This window comes from Triticum aestivum, chromosome 4A, assembly GCF_018294505.1.
Source record: "Triticum aestivum cultivar Chinese Spring chromosome 4A, IWGSC CS RefSeq v2.1, whole genome shotgun sequence".
Taxonomy (NCBI): domain Eukaryota; kingdom Viridiplantae; phylum Streptophyta; class Magnoliopsida; order Poales; family Poaceae; genus Triticum; species Triticum aestivum.
The window spans coordinates 701,626,188-701,642,798 of NC_057803.1; the positions used below are offsets into that span (position 1 = coordinate 701,626,188).

Below are 16,611 nucleotides of genomic sequence, written 5' to 3' on the forward strand. Positions count from 1 at the left end.
ATGGTGGAGATACTCACGAAAAGTACACAGAGAACTAAGTGAGTTGGCTCTCAAATCTGAAATGACAAGCATAAGTTTGGACCAAGCTTAAAATAAAGGCGTCCTCTTGCTCTTCATTGAATTGGATCATGAAAAAAACATTTTATAAAATCAACATGAGATGAATATTCTCACCAACAACGTTTTGTATGACTTGCACAAATAACATGAACATTGGTCAAAGGGTTCTCTTACTGTTTCGCGACCAAGAACATGGTGTCAGCTTGTTGGCTAGGATAGCACGGAGCTATCTAGCCCACCAAGGCTCGAGTCATGGAGTGGCCCGTGGTGGTTAGGGTTTCTTCTATAAAAATATGCCTCCAAGAGCTAGTCCTGGATCTCATTTTTTTATTGTTCCGCAAGTCATTTAGTTTCACCATCACAATTTATATACTCGTGTATATATCCACGGAAAATTCTCCAACACTGGTACAACAACAATGCAATTGAAGAAAGAAGAAAAAGAAAAAAAAAGCATTTGAGACACTGAACATTTTATATCAGAAAATAGACATGGTTTGCTCGATGAATCTTTGCCCTCCATTACTTGGAGATTTGTGCGGATGCTTAGCTTCCCTGCGACTATGAGGTGGTGACGGGATAACTCCGAGAGAAAAAAAAGAATAAAGAGGACATGTTGTGCTCAGTCTCATCGTCGTCTCCTCCCGCTGGTGGGCATGCCGGCACCGACCACCACGCTCGTCCGAGGTCTGTGGCCGCGCGCTTCGACCTGCCGGGCATACTCACGACCTTCCCCGCCATGTCCTCCTCCGCGCCTGCCATCTCCTCATCCGCACCTTCACCTCTCTCCTCAAGCTCTGTGCGGCGCGTACCGACCTTTGCGACCGGCTGCGCCGTCCATGTGCAGCTCGCCACGCGGGGGCTCTCCACGGAGTCCCTCACCGCCACGGCGCTGGCCAACATGTACGCCAAGTGCCGCCAGTTTGAGTAGAAAGCAACTTGAGGGGGCTAGAAATCAAGGAACAAAGGTTGGAGTGGAATCTCCTTGATTTCAACACAAGTGTACGTGGTTCTCTCTCAGAAAAATGATATGGCAAGTGGTAGTTTTGTCCTGGTTTGCTCTCTAAGAGTTGGTGGAATGAGTGGGGTATATCTGGGCATCACCAAAAACTGACCGTTACATACCTTTATGCACAACTTTGTGGGACCGAGTGAGAACACTTGGTGAGACCGACTATTGCAAAAGGTTTGAACTTTAGACTTTTCGGTGAGACTAGATGGAACAGCTCGGTGAGACCGATGAGTGATGACCTAATCACTTTCCACACCTTGGTGAGACCGATCGAAACCACTCAGAAATACCAAAGTGAAACCGACATGGAGCAAAATGTTGGCAAGTGTACTTCGGTGGGACAGAAGGGCCATCTCGGTAAGACCGAGTTGCTAGGATTTAGGTAGTGGCTATGTCAAGTGTATCTCGGTGAGTTCAGGCAGATGTGTTTTGGCGGGACCAAGATAGGCTTTAGGGCTTTGGACATAGATGAATGTGAGAGTGTGGCCGAGGATTTTGGAGCAATATCTCTAAGCACTTGAGCAAATTGTCCATGATCGAAACATCATGCCTTTTAATAGTATTGACTTTCTTATGTACTCAATGTGATCTTGGACCACTTAATAAGAAATGCAGAGTCTTGAAGCTTTTGCCAATGCTTGTCATTTGCATTTTGAGGGGTACACATTCACATCTCACTGCAATACCTAAATGAACTTTCATTCTTTCCGTAGGCACCAGTTTATTGATGCATCTGTTGTAATGAATTATCAAAACCACACCAGTAATTAGTTGCACCTTCAAAGAGCCATGACGTGACGGTGGAAAAGAAGGTGGAGAGGTTTAACATCTTAATGGTGGCGGTCGAGAAGTAGATGAACATCAAAGAGAAGAAGACCAAGCTCGAAAAGAGAAAGGTTGAGCTTGCGACCCGTTCAGGCGATACCAAGATGTTGACCATGAGGATGGACGAGTTAGACGATGATGTTGTGATAATCGTGTGCGCAATCGTTGCTAGAATGTTGAAGCGTATGGTGGCCGATGTGGTGGCGTGGGAGAAGAAGGGAGCTGGCGGCAGAGTGAGCGAGGAAGCTCGGACATCCTATCTGGGAGGGCAATTTTTATTTTTATTTTTGCATGGACTGCCCGAATGAACTTCTGTGATCGGATCCATATGTAAAAACTATGAACAACCGCCTCATTTTGTTGTGACCGTGCGCTGTGGACACTACACTTTACATTGCTTATATTGTTATGCATTTAAAATGAAGTTGGCCATTCCTGGGCGGACATTGAGGATGTGGTTGGGCGGCCAACTTTCATTTCGGTGTCCGTATACTGTGTCCGTTTTGAAGGCCAGCGTTGGAGATGCCCTAAACGCCATAGCAGGATGTTGCTCTCTCATCTGATGCAACGTGTTAGACTGTATAGTTTCTGTATTTACATGTGTATACTGTAACGTTGTATACCACCTCATTATATATATGTGATAGGCCACCTCTAGAGGATTGTGCCGGTTCCCCCCAAAACCTATTGTCTTACATGGTATCACGCTAGGTTACGTCCGCTTCCGCCTAAAACCCTAAACTGCCACCGCCGCCGCCGCCGCCGCCGCCGCCGCCGCGGCAACCGCCGCCGCCGATGCCCGACCGCTGCCATCGCCGCTATGTCGTCCGCCGCTGCGTCCGGTTCCACCGCCGCCGGGTTTCTTCCGGCCTCCCTCGCGGCGCTTCTATCGCGGCCGCTGGACGCCGCCTCCCTTCAGGCGCCGATCGGGACGAGGAGCGTCGGCTCCCTGTTCGCGCTACCACCGGCTGCCTCCTCGCCTGGCCAGGCGCTTGCGGTCCACACCGCCGCCGCCCCGTCAACCGTGCTCGCCGCGCCCTCGGCAACCGCGCCGCTGGTGGCGGAGGACGCCGTGATGGCGGGCTTCGCGGCATCAACCGTGGCCGTCGCGCCCCCTGCCACCGCGCCGGTTGCCTCTCCGACTGTCTCCACGGTGGTTGCACCTCAGCCAGTCTCATCCATGGGATCGCAGCCGCCGCCGACGTTTCACTTCGGCCATCTCATCACCATCAAGTTGTCGTCGGACAACTACATCTTCTGGCGCGCGCAGGTTCTTCCGCTCCTTGGGAGTCACTACCTGCTTGGCTACGTCGACGGCTCTCTCCCTTGCCCTCCTGCGCTGGTTGACAGCGTGCACGGTCCGGTCTATAATCCGGCTCACCGTGTTTGGACCGGGCAGGACCAGGCAAACCTCTCCTCCATCCAGGGGTCGCTCTCTCCGGCCGTTGCTGGGCTTGTTGTCTTCGCCAAGACGTCCCATGAGGCGTGGACTATTCTTGAGCGCTCGTTTGCGGCACAGTCGCATGCTCGTGTATCTGGGCTCCGTCGCCAACTTGGGGAGTGTGAGAAGCTTGACTCCACCGCCACTGAGTTCTACAACAAGGTCAAGAGCCTCGCCGACACGTTGGCCTCCATTGGATAGCCCCTCAGCGACTCCGAGTTCAACTCGTTTATTGTCAATGGTCTTGATGAGGAGTATGACGCCTTAGTCGAGATCATCAATGAGAGGGGCAACTCCACACCCATGCCGGCACATGAGGTCTTTTCACACCTCCTTCTTACTGAGCAACGAGTCGAGACGCGCCGATCCAGGGGCAACGGCTCCCTCTCGGCCAACGCCGCCACCAAGGGTGGTCTCTCTTCTTCATCATCCAGGGCTCCTTCGGGGCAGCCACCACCGCCCGCCTCGGCCCCCCTCCTACTGCGACATTACCGGGGGCTGGCGGTCCGCGTGTGTGTCAGCTTTGTGGTCGCGATGGGCACTGGGCCTCGAAGTGTCACAAGCGCTTCCAGCGGAGTTTTCTTGGTCTCGGCAATGACGGCAAGGATACACGCAACTTTGCTCGTCAGGTCGCCATGGCTGATCGTCCGCCGCCGCAGAAGCCACAGGGACACACTCAGTCCTACTCCATCGATCCCCACTGGTACATGGACTCTGGGGCGACAGAGCACTTGACCAGCGAGATGGGGAAGCTTCACACTCGTGAACCCTATCATGGCTCCGACAAGATCCACACCGCCAATGGAGCAGGTATGCACATCTCTCATATTGGTCAAGCATCACTTCTCACTAGACATGCCAATAGGAGTCTTCAACTTCGCAATGTTCTTCGAGTTCCATCTGTGACACGTAATCTTCTTTCAATTCCTAAACTCACACGTGATAATAATGTGCTTTGTGAATTTCATCCTTTTGATCTTTTTATTAAGGATCGGGGCACGAGGGACATTCTTCTTAGTGGGTGGCTCTGCCAGGGCCTCTATCGTCTGGAGCATCCTGGCGTCGCTCGCGTCTTCAGTGGAGTTCGGGTATCTCCGTCACAGTGGCATGCTCGTCTTGGTCACCCGGCCACACCTATTGTCCGGCATGTTTTGCGTCGTCATGAGCTTCCTAGTGTGTCTAGCAATAAAGATGTAGCAGTGTGTGATGCTTGTCAGCAGGGGAAGAGTCATCAACTTCCTTTTTCGGAGTCCAGTCGTGAGGTGAAACATCCTTTAGAACTTGTGTTTTCAGATGTATGGGGTCCTGCTCAGACTTCTGTTAGTGGTCATAATTATTATATCAGTTTCGTTGATGCTTACAGCCGCTTTACCTGGCTTTATCTTATCAAACGTAAATCTAATGTGTTTGACATTTTTGTTCAGTTCCAAAAACATGTTGAACGCCTTCTCAAGCACAAAATTGTTCATGTTCAGTCGGACTGGGGTGGCGAGTATCGCAACCTCAACTCCTTCTTTCAGTCGCTTGGGATTGCTCACCGTTTAGCATGTCCACATACACATCAGCAGAATGGTTCAGTAGAATGTAAGCATCGTCACATTGTTGAAGCTGGTCTGACTTTTTTGGCCCATGCATCTGTTCCGTTTCGGTTTTGGAGTGATGCTTTCACCACTGCATGTTTTCTCATCAATCGTACTCCCACTCGTGTTTTGAATATGAAGACTCCCATTGAAGTTCTCCTTAATGAACAACCGAACTACACCTTTTTCAAGGTGTTTGGGTGTGCTTGCTGGCCCCATCTCCGTCCATATAACAAGCGCAAGCTCGAGTTTCGTTCCAAGAAGTGTGTTTTTCTTGGTTATAGCTCTCTTCATAAAGGATACAAATGTCTTCATGTGCCCACTAATCGTGTCTACATCTCTCGGGATGTTGTGTTTGATGAACATGTATTTCCCTTTGCCAAACTCCTTGTGTCCACTACCGAGCCACCTACCATGCATTCATCCTCTATTGCTTCTAACCAATTTGATGATGTTGCATATTCTCCTCTGTTGTTGCCTAACCATGGTGCATGCACTGGTCGTGGGGCTCGTTTGGAGATCTTGGAGGCGCCATTGTCCTCTTCGTCGCCATCGCCTTCCTCGTCGGCACCTTCTGTTGTGCATGAGGAGCACATGGCGCCCCTGCATGGCCTTGGTTCCCGTGCCCATGCACGGCCGATCGATGTCCCGGTCCGGTCGCCTCTAGCTTCTGGGCTGCCTTCGCCACCGTCGCGCCCTGCGACCCCGGTGACTGGGCCGGCCTCGCCGGTCCCCGTATCGCCCAGGGCGTCTGGGCAGCCGTCACCAGGCCTGGCCTCGCCTGCCCTCGCCTCGCCCAGGGTGTCTGGGCCATTGTCACCAGGGCCGGCCTCACCTGCTCTCGCCTCGCCGGCCTCGCCTGCTCTCGCCTCGCCAAGGCCGTCTGGGTCGTTGTCACCGGAGCTGGCCTTGCCCACGCTCGGTTCGCCCATGGCCTCTGGGCCACTGTCGTCGGGCCCGGCTTCGCCATTCAGCCTGGAGCCGTCCGTCCCGGGCTCTCCCGAGGCGACGCCTGCATCTCCGTCGACCGTGACGTCTCCATCACCCTCGCCTCCGCCGGCTCCTGCTGCTGCTCTACGTCCACATACGCGCAACCGGAGTGGCATTTTTCAGCCTAAGCAGTGTCACGATGGAACAGTTGCTTGGTTAGCGGCGTGCATGTCTGCTGCTCTTGCAGATCCATCCTCTAAGCCCCGCACGTATCAAGCTGCTATGCGCATTCCTCATTGGAGAGAGGCCATGGAGCAGGAGTATCAAGCGCTTATTCGCAATCAGACATGGACTCTTGTTCCTCCACCATCACGGGTTAATGTCATTGATTCAAAATGGGTTTTCAAAGTGAAGAGGCATTCTAATGGGTCCATTGAGCGCTACAAAGCTCGTCTGGTTGCTCGTGGTTTTCGACAGCGTTTTGGTCTTGACTATGAAGACACCTTCAGTCCAGTGGTCAAGCCTACTACCATCAGACTTCTTCTCTCTCTTGCCGTTACTCGAGGTTGGTTTCTTCGTCAGCTTGATGTTCAAAATGCTTTTCTTCATGGTGTGTTGGAGGAGGAGGTTTATATGCACCAGCCTCCGGGTTTCTCTGATCCGGATCGCCCTGATCATCTTTGTCGTCTGTCCAAGGCAATTTATGGTCTGAAGCAGGCTCCTTGTGCTTGGCATGCTCTTCTTGCAATGGCTCTTCGTGCTCATGGTTTTGCATCATCGACTGCTGACTCCTCACTGTTTCTTCTTCAAAGGCCTAAGGTTACTATGTACTTGTTGGTCTATGTAGATGATATCATTTTGGTCAGCTCCTCTCAGTCGGCTGCTACTGCGCTTGTTCGCTCGCTTGGTGCTGATTTTGCGGTCAAGGACCTTGGGAAGCTTCATTACTTTCTTGGTGTGGAGGTTTCTTCTCGGGCTGCTGGCCTTGTTATGACGCAGAAGAAGTACTCTCTGGATTTGTTGCAGCGAGCTGGGATGCTTAAGTGCAAACCGACGACTACACCCATGTCTACCACTGATAAGCTCACTGCTGATGATGGTGTGCTTCTCTCCTCTTCTGATGCGACAGAGTACAGGAGTATTGTTGGTGGGCTTCAGTACTTGACGATCACGCGACCGGACAAATATCTTTGCTGTTAACCGAGTCTGCCAGTATCTGCAGTCACCCCGTGATACTCATTGGTCTGCTGTTAAGCGCATTTTGCGCTATATTCGTTTCACGGTGGCTCATGGATTGCACATACGGCCGGCTGACTCTGGTTGTCTTTCAGCATATTCTGATGCAGACTGGGCTGGCAATCCAGATGACAGGCGATCCACGGGGGGGTATGCTGTATTCTTTGGCTCTAACCTGATTGCCTGGAGTGCTCGGAAACAGGCTACTGTCTCACGTAGCAGTACTGAGGCTGAGTATAAGGCTGTGGCCAATGCCACTTCGGAGATTATCTGGGTACAGTCCTTGCTTCGGGAGTTGGGTATATCCCAATCACAGCCTCCTGTTCTTTGGTGTGATAACATCGGTGCTACATACCTTTCTGCAAATCCGGTATTCCATGCCCGAATGAAACACATTGAAGTTGACTATCACTTTGTGCGTGAACGTGTCTCTCAGAAGCAACTACAGATCAAGTTTATTTCCTCCAAGGATCAACTTGCTGACATCTTCACCAAGCCATTGCCTTTACCGCAGTTTGAGACTTGCAGGCGCAATTTTACCCTTCTAGATTCTTTAGGAAGTGGCTAAGATTGAGGGAGGGTGTTAGACTGTATAGTTTCTGTATTTACATGTGTATACTGTAACGTTGTATACCACCTCATTATATATATATATGTGTGATAGGCCACCCCTAGAGGGTTGTGCCGGTTCCCCCAAAACTTATTGTCTTACACAACGAATGCATGATCCATTCTAGCCCCGTCGACGAAGAATATCTTCCGACGGTGTGGCAAGTACGCCATTCCTGGCGCATTGCACGCCACAGCTCAGGAGCAAGTACTACTTAGGCTGGTCATAGTGGAAAGTAACTTAGACTAGTAACATGCATATGTTACTAGTCTATGTTACTACCTTCATAGTGGGTAGTAACATATATGTGGTAACATAGATGTCTTCATTTATTATTTTGTAGACTCATTTTGCATTGGAAAGCGCTATGTGATGGTAACATATTATGTTACTCTATTTGCCTCTCTCCTCATTAACTACTTGCCACCTCATCATTTTTGCTTATGTGGCATCTAAGTTACTACCTATGTTACTCCCATTATGAGCAGCTTTAGAGCCCCGTCGGTGTGGTTGTGGCATGGAAGTCCATGCCCCGCCGCTTGCACATGATCGAGCATTATCCACCCATATAAATCTCTGCCCCAATTAGGAGTAGTAATTTGCTGTCCTGCTCCTGCCTGCAGCTAGTAGGATCCCCAATCAATCAATCTCGATCGATGCCGTCGCCGTCGGTAGTGCGCGTGCTCTCGACGCGCACGGTCGCCCCGCCGCCGCGCCCGCGGGAGCGCATCCCGCTCACCTGCTGGGACGCCGCCATGCTCTCCGCCAACTACATCCAGAAGGGCCTCCTCTTCCACAAGCCCGCCTCCTCGGCGGTGCACGTCGTCGACCACCTCGCCACGGCCCTCGGCGACGCGCTTGTCCACTACTACCCCGTAGCCGGCCGCTTCGCCACGGAGCAGCACAGGGACGAGCTCACCGGCGCCGTCGTGGGCTGCTCCGTCCACGTCGACTGCGACGGCCAGGGCGTGAGGTCCTGCACGCGGCGGCCGACGGGGTGACCATGGCGGACGTGGCCCCGCCCGACGCCGACGTGCCACGCGACCTGCTGGCGCAGTTCTTCCCGCTCACCGACGCCCTCAACTACGACGGCGGCGAGCAGCCGCTGTTCGCCGTCCAGACCACCGACCTCGCGGACGGCGTCTTCATCGGCTTCGCCTACAACCACGCGCTCTCCGACGGTGCGGCGTTCTGGTACTTTGTCAACCACTGGGCGTCCCTCGCGCGCGCCAAGCTCGGCCTTGCCCCGGCGCCCTCGACGCCCAAGCCCTCGTTCGAGCGCTGGTCGCCCGACGGCGGCGTGGCAGGGCCGGCCGTGCTGCCGTGCGCCGACGTGTCGGAGCTCGTTGAGCGCGCCTCGCCGCCGCGGCTGCGCGAGCGAATGCTGCACTTCTCCGCGGACTCGCTGGCGGCGCTCAAGGAGCGCGCGCGGGACGAGCTCCTGGCCGCCGGGGACGCGGCGGGCGCCGCCGCGCTGACGCGGTTCCAGGCGCTGTCCTCGCTCCTCTGGCGCTGCATCACCCGCGCGCGGCGGCTGGCGCCGGACAAGGAGACCATGTGCCGCGCGGCCATCAATAACCGCGCGCGGCTCCGGCCGCAGCTCCCGCAGGAGTACTTCGGCAACACAATCTACGCGATCGGGACCGAGCCGGCGCGCGCAGGTGACCTCCAGGCGCGCGGGCACGGCTGGGCGGCGGCGGCCGTTGGGCGGGCCGTTGCGGCGCACACGGACGCGGCCATCAGGGCGCGCGTGGCGGAGTGGACGACCAAGCCCATGGTCTACACGCATCGCTTCTTCGACTCGACGGGGACGATGATTGGGAGCTCGCCGCGGTTCGACATGTACGGCTGCGACTTCGGGTGGGGGAGGCCGGTGGCGGCGCGCAGCGGCAGGGCCAACAAGTTTGACGGCAAGACGTCGTTGTACCCCGGCCGGGAGGGTGGTGGCAGCATCGACGCGGAGCTCACCCTTCTGCCGGAGAACATGGTGGCGCTCGAGCAGGACGACGAGTTTTGGGCCGCCGTCACCCTGGACGCGCCGGTGCCGAAGCCGCAGAAGAAGGATTGAATCATCAATTCATCATCACCACTCTGCTTTGCTACTTGTCAATTTTTATTTTACATTTTCTTGCGGAAATAATTTTTTTATTTTACTTGTGATTGCCTAATAAAGAGTAATATGCTCTAATTATCTTTTCTAATGACAACAAGTGAAAGATCTTGGATTGTGAGAAGATTTTTTTTTTTGATACATGAACAGTAGTCAGTAGGGGAAGCCCGAACAGTAGGGGAAGCCCCCACTGTAATTTTCTACTCCCTCCGTCCTACTCCCCAGTCTCATAATCTAAGACGCGTTTTGAACTTTTGATACTAATATAGTGTGAAAAACGTCGTACATTATTTAAATGAGGGAGGGAGTATAATGTAAGACGTTTTTTGACTCTGGGACAGAGGTAGTGTTAATTAAATGAAGAGAAAAAGTCTGTACAAGTAAGTAAAGAAAAAAAAATCTGTACAAGATTTGTGGGAAGAATTTTGCTCATGTTTGAAGCTTCCTTTCCACTAACTAGAAATATGCACAAATCTTTCAAATTTGCTGACTATTATTCATTCTCACGGATACATAGTACATACACACATTCGAAAGTGGACATCCTTAATGTTTCAAAAAATAAATGGACATCCTTAATGTAGCTGAGAGATCTTTGGATGAGGAAGCTCGTCCAAACGTTAGAGTTTACAACTAAAGCAATCTGATTTAGCAGTCAGTTCTCAGCTCCTACTCATAAGTTAGTGCTCACACATGCTAGTGAAATTCAGGATCTCTGTGGGAGTTCCGAAAGCTGCTTTCAGGAGAAATCGAAGACTCAAATGGAGGACACAAATACATGCTGACATGATATTTTACCTGTCATTGATCCTTCCATGTTAATCTAGAGATGAGACTGGAGGGAACATGTATTATGCTAAATATATGGAGTTCAGCTCCTTGAGGCTTGAGAGATTCCGATTGGATGTGGCCATTAATTATTAGCAAGAGAGCAGAAACATGACAAGTTTCTGAAAGAGAGCCAGCTAAACTTTGCATAGCATCTTCTGGCCTTTTTTTTTGCGAAAATGATCGAGGTCTATTATCAAAGTTCAGGAGACGTACAAAGCATCTCGAACTTCAGGATCTCCGTGGGATTTCGGAAAGCTGCTCTCAGAGAGGAGAAATTGAAGGCTTAAATGGATGACAAAAATACATGCTGACATGATAATTTACCTTTCCTTGATCCTTCCATGTTTGTTGCCGTTGGCATATCTATCATATGGGATATCCCTAAAAAAAAAAATCATATGAGATGAGACTGGAGGGAACATATATTAAGCTCCTTGAGGCTTGAGAGATTGGATGTCGCACATGGTTTCATACAATCTGTACGATTTTTCAGATCTAAATCGAGCAGGTTTCATAAAGAAGACCTGGTTCAAGATGTTGTATTTGATACCAGTAAGAGAAGAACCCGACCCGGTAATTAATTATTAGCATGGGAGCAGAAAACATGACAAGTTTATGAAAGAGAGCCAGCTAAAGTTTGCATGGCATCTTCTGGCCTAAATCTCCCTCCCTACGGACTTTAGTCATCTGGTGAACCAAACTGCTCTAGAGTTGTAAAACTGAACAGTTTGTAAATTTTGTAAATCAAGTCGGCATGGTAAATATGCATCAAGAAAGAGTGCTCTAACGAGATGATCTGTTTCACGTGACTGCACGAATGCTTTTTTGATTTGACCAAGAATTAAACTGCAGCCAAAACAACCATGCATGTTCCGTAGCCGAACCGGGGAAGAATGGTTGCTTGGTTTTGCACATATAAATAAACCCAAATGCCAAGGAACTACGTCAGTTCAGCTCGTTCCTCGTGCGAACGCTGTATGCGTCATCGGATTGCGCTGAGGGGCCATGGTTAACTTGTCGTGGGATCGACAACAATGCTAAGTACTGTAGATCAAAGGGCTTGTATCTGAATGGAAGCTGGTGAGGTTGGGCCATTGGGTTATAGACCTATAGATCGATGTATATATGCACATATATATTGTTGCGATAAATCACGAGTGAACATAGTGCCACACGAGGTGGAAAACAACACCGTTCGCTCCCACGTGATTCGTGCACTTATTATACAACAAACTTGTATATTGATTTGTTGGCACCGTATCAGTGTGGTATAGTTCTGTATTAGCTATGCCATAGCACATGGCAATCATATGTCCTGCAAGTCAGTCACATGCAACAAAGCCAGGCGCATTGAATCACTCATCAATTACAATGGCTACCTGTAGCACACTTGATGAACATGCTACCTTTCACAGTTATGCCCAGATGGGAGCCAAGGTCACCGTGTACCCATGGTCATTTGTTCTCCAAATCCACCTGCCCAGCTCATAGCTCCTCCCCGCTCATTTGTTCTCCAAACCCATAGCCGTTCTCTTTCGCTCTTGTGCTTGGGCAACTTTGGGGTGCTTTTTTTTTCCTTTTTTTTCGAAAAGGGGGAGTACCCCGGCCTCTGCATCAAGAGTGATGCATACAACCATCTTATTAATCAAAGCAGCAAAATATGCATACAAGGTTTCAAAGTCTCGAAATCAAATAAAGAAAATGCAGCCCACACAGAGCGCAGAAGGCTAGAAACACAGAACAGCCAGAAATAAAATGCCACAACCGGCTGGCTAAAGAAGGTAGGGAAACTAATTGCCTATCCTATTACATGATGGCCATCCAAACCGGTTGAAGATATCCCGAGCAACCATCTCCCAACGGATAGACCCAGTAACCAAATGCTCCCTGGCCTCCATCGGAGTGAGTAATGACCACGAACGGATCAATGCCGTAGCTCGGAATATAACCTGCAAAAAATGAATTCGTGATGTTCTGTTAAAAACCAAATCATTTCTGCACAACCAGATGGTCCACATCAACGCACAAACTCCCACCCGAATATGCCTTGCTAATGCAGAGTCAATCCCATTAAGCCAATTCCCAAATAAAGCGGTAACCGCAGTCGGTGGAGTAATATTGAAAGCAATATGAACCGTCTGCCAAAGAACCTTAGCCAGCGGGCAATCAAAGAAGAGATGTTTAATTGTCTCATCCCGATCACAGAAACTACACCTAGTAGCTCCTGTCCAATTACGCTTTATCAAGTTGTCCTTTGTTAGAATAACTTGTTTATGAACAAACCACATAAACACTTTTATTTTCAAAGGAACTTTGACATCCCAGACCTTCTTGGATGTTGGAATGGAGCTTGAATTAATAACATCAAGATACATTGACCTCACTGTAAATACTCCAGACTTAGTCAACTTCCAGCGTAATTCATCAGGTTGGTCAGAAAGTTGTACCTCCATTAGTCTCCTAACTAACTGGAGCCAAACCTCCCAACGATTGCCCACTAACGACCGTCTAAACTGAATATTAAGGGGAACCGTTTGAAATACCGTTGCCACGAACACCTCACGTCGTTGAGCAATGCGATATAAAGACGGATATTGAATGGCCAAGGGTGAGTCGCCCAGCCAAGAATCCTCCCAGAAACGTGTAGTAGCACCATTTCCAAGGACAACTTTTGTCCTATTGAACAGTAATACTTTGACTTTCATGAGTCCTTTCCAGAAAGGCGAGTCAGTCGGCCTAACTGATACCTGGGATAATGTTCTAGTCTGGAGGTACTTGCTGCGTAGGATTTGCGCCCACATAGCTTCAGTGCCGGAAGCGAGCTTCCACAACCACTTACTAAGAAGGCATCTGTTCTTAACTTCTAGATTCTCAATACCAAGCCCACCTTGGTCTTTGGGTCTACAGATAATATCCCACTTAGCAAGCCGGTATTTTCTTTTGAGCTCATCACCCTGCCAAAAGAAACGTGATCGATAGAAGTCCAGTCTTTTCCTAACCCCCACTGGAACCTCAAAGAAAGATAAGAGGAACATAGGCATACTCGTGAGCACCGAGTTTATCAAGATTAACCGGCCTCCGTATGACATGAGCTTACCCTTCCAGCACTCAGTTTCTTCTCAAATCGATCCTCGATACACTTCCACTCTCTGTTAGTTAGCCTACGATGATGTATCGGAATGCCAAGGTATGAGAAGGGCAAACTTCCCAACTCGCACCCAAACAATTGCCTATAAGACTCTTGTTCGTCTTTGGCTCTCCCAAAGCAGAACAACTCGCTCTTATGAAAGTTTATCTTTAACCCCGATAATTGTTCAAAGAGGCATAATAACAGCTTCATATTTCTCGCCTTGGCCAAATCATGCTCCATAAAGACTATTGTATCATCAGCGTATTGAAGGATAGATACACCTCCATCAACCAGATGAGGTACTAAGCCACCCACTTGTCCATTGTCCTTCGCCCTTCCGATCAAAATTGCTAACATGTCCACCACAATGTTAAACAAGATAGGGGACATTGGATCTCCTTGCCTGAGGCCCTTGTGAGTTTGGAAGTAATGACCTATATCGTCATTTACTTTAATTCCGACACTCCCTTTTTGCGTAAAAGATTCCACCTGATGGCGCCAGGCATCATCAAAACCTTTCATACGCAATGCCTGTTGCAGGAATGGCCACTTAACCTTATCATACGCCTTTTCGAAATCCACCTTAAAAATTACCCCATCTAATTTTTTAGAGTGAATTTCATGGAGCGTTTCATGCAGGACAACCACCCCTTCGAGGATGTTTCTGTCCGGCATGAAAGCAGTTTGGGACTGTTGCACCACAAAAAGCGCAATCTGTGAGAGCCTGTTCGTCCCGACCTTGGTGAATATTTTGAAGCTAACATTGAGTAGGCAAATCGGCCTGAACTGCTCAATACGCACAGCCTCCGTTTTCTTAGGGAGTAATGTGATAGTTCCAAAATTCAAGTGAAACAATTGAAGCTGTCCCGAGAAAAGATCATTAAACATAGGTAACAGATCCCCCTTAATAATGTGCCAGCACTTTTTATAGAACTCAGCCGGAAACCCATCTGGTCCGGGAGCCTTATTATTTTTCATTTGTGCAATAGCATCAAACACCTCCTTCTGCGTAAACGGGGCCAGCAAAATCTCATTATCAGCAACCGACAACTGAGGAACATCGTCAGTCCTAGACTCATCCAAGGACACACAATTAACCTCCGGTGGTCCGAATAACTGTCTATAATACTCAGTGATGTATGTTTTGAGATTATCCTGCCCAATGATAGTACCCTCATCTTGCTCAAGTTGGAATATACGCTTCTTACGGTGCTTGCCATTCGCAATCAGGTGAAAGAATTGAGTATTGGCATCCCCTTGGACTACTTTGCGGACCTTAGCGCGCAACGCCCACTTCAACTCTTCCTCGCGGAGAAGTTCTTTCAACCTCTTCTCAGCCTCGTTCTTAACCTGGAGCTCAGTAGGCAGCAGAATCGTAGACTCAGCTTTTGTATCTAGGGCCTGTGCAAGAGCAAGGAGTCTATCCTTTTCAATCTTATAAGCCCCACTTAGGTGCTTAGCCCAACCTCGTAAGAAACTTCTTAAGTGCCTAATTTTATTCTGCCAACGTTCAACCGCCGTCCTACCTCCACCACCCTTATCCCATTCCCTGGCAACGAGGTCTAAGAAACCTTCACATTCAAACCAGGACATCTCGAATGAGAAAGTGTTCTTGTTTCCCGCATAATTGGACTCCCCGGAGTCCACGAACAGTGGTGTGTGATCGGATATGCCCCGCGTTAAAGCTTGTACCGTAACAAGAGGGAATTTCTGCTCCCACTCTACACTGGCCAGAACACGATCAAGCTTTTCATATGTTGGGTTTGGCAGAGCATTAGCCCAGGTAAACTTTCTACCAGAAAGCTCTATCTCCCTCAGATCCAAGCTCTCAATAATGGTATTGAACATAAACGACCATCTCCCGTCGAAGTTATCATTATTCTTCTCCTCTCTCCTCCGAATGATATTGAAATCACCCCCGACCAGCATTGGAAGCTGTTCAGACCCACAAATTCGAACAAGATCCGCCAAAAATTCCGGTTTAAGCTCCGGTTGTGCGGCTCCGTAAACCGCCACTAAAGCCCAGTCGAACCCATCAACTTTTGACCTAACCCAAAACTTAACCGCAAAGTCGCCCATCACAACACTCCGGACCTCAAGGGAATCGCATCTCACTCCCAGCAAGATACCTCCCGATCGTCCACGCGGAGGAAGGCAATGCCAGTCAAAATCGATACCACCCACAAGAGAAGCAAGAAACTGAGGAGCAAAATTATCTCTTCCAGTTTCGGAAAGAGCAATGAAATCTAAACGGTGCTCCAGAGCCGCCTCAGCGAGAAACCTTCTTTTAGCCAAGTCCTTAAGACCTCTGCTATTCCAAAAGATTCCTTTCATAATTCATCATGAAATTTTTTGGCCGTACGGGTCCTAGCACTTCTACGTACCGCGGATGCTGGATACACCTTCCGCTTCCACTTACGTTTAGGTTTTTCATTGCCCACCGGCCGGTCCTCATAACCGGGCTGTGGTGGTTGATGATCCACAACATCTATACTAGTCTCCTCCTCATCAGACTCATTAAAGGTTGGTGCAAGGTCCGCACACAAATTGTCTAGCACTCTCACCCCCAACGCATCAATCTCCGCATCATTCATAGGTCTTACTGCCGCTAGGTTGCGAATGGTTTCTAAAGCGCGTTCCGCTTCCAGATCCAGAAGATCATTAACCGAGTTGGAGATTTCAGAATTATTATTTCCTAGCGAAACCCCTACTTGATTTGCATTATGAATAATCTCATCCGTAGAAAAATGCAAAATAGAATTGGATAAATTGACTGACATACCGGTAGTGACCTCAATGTCACGAAGCTTGGCCGCTCTCATTGCGCACCTCTGCTGCATGTCATC

The 16,611-nt window shown here is 49.6% G+C and overlaps 1 pseudogene; it reads left to right on the forward strand.

The window, feature by feature from the left end:
• The first annotated feature begins 8,212 nt into the window (after positions 1-8,212).
• LOC123088229 (uncharacterized acetyltransferase At3g50280-like) lies at positions 8,213-9,921 on the forward strand (annotated as a pseudogene).
• Positions 9,922-16,611: the final 6,690 nt, after the last annotated feature.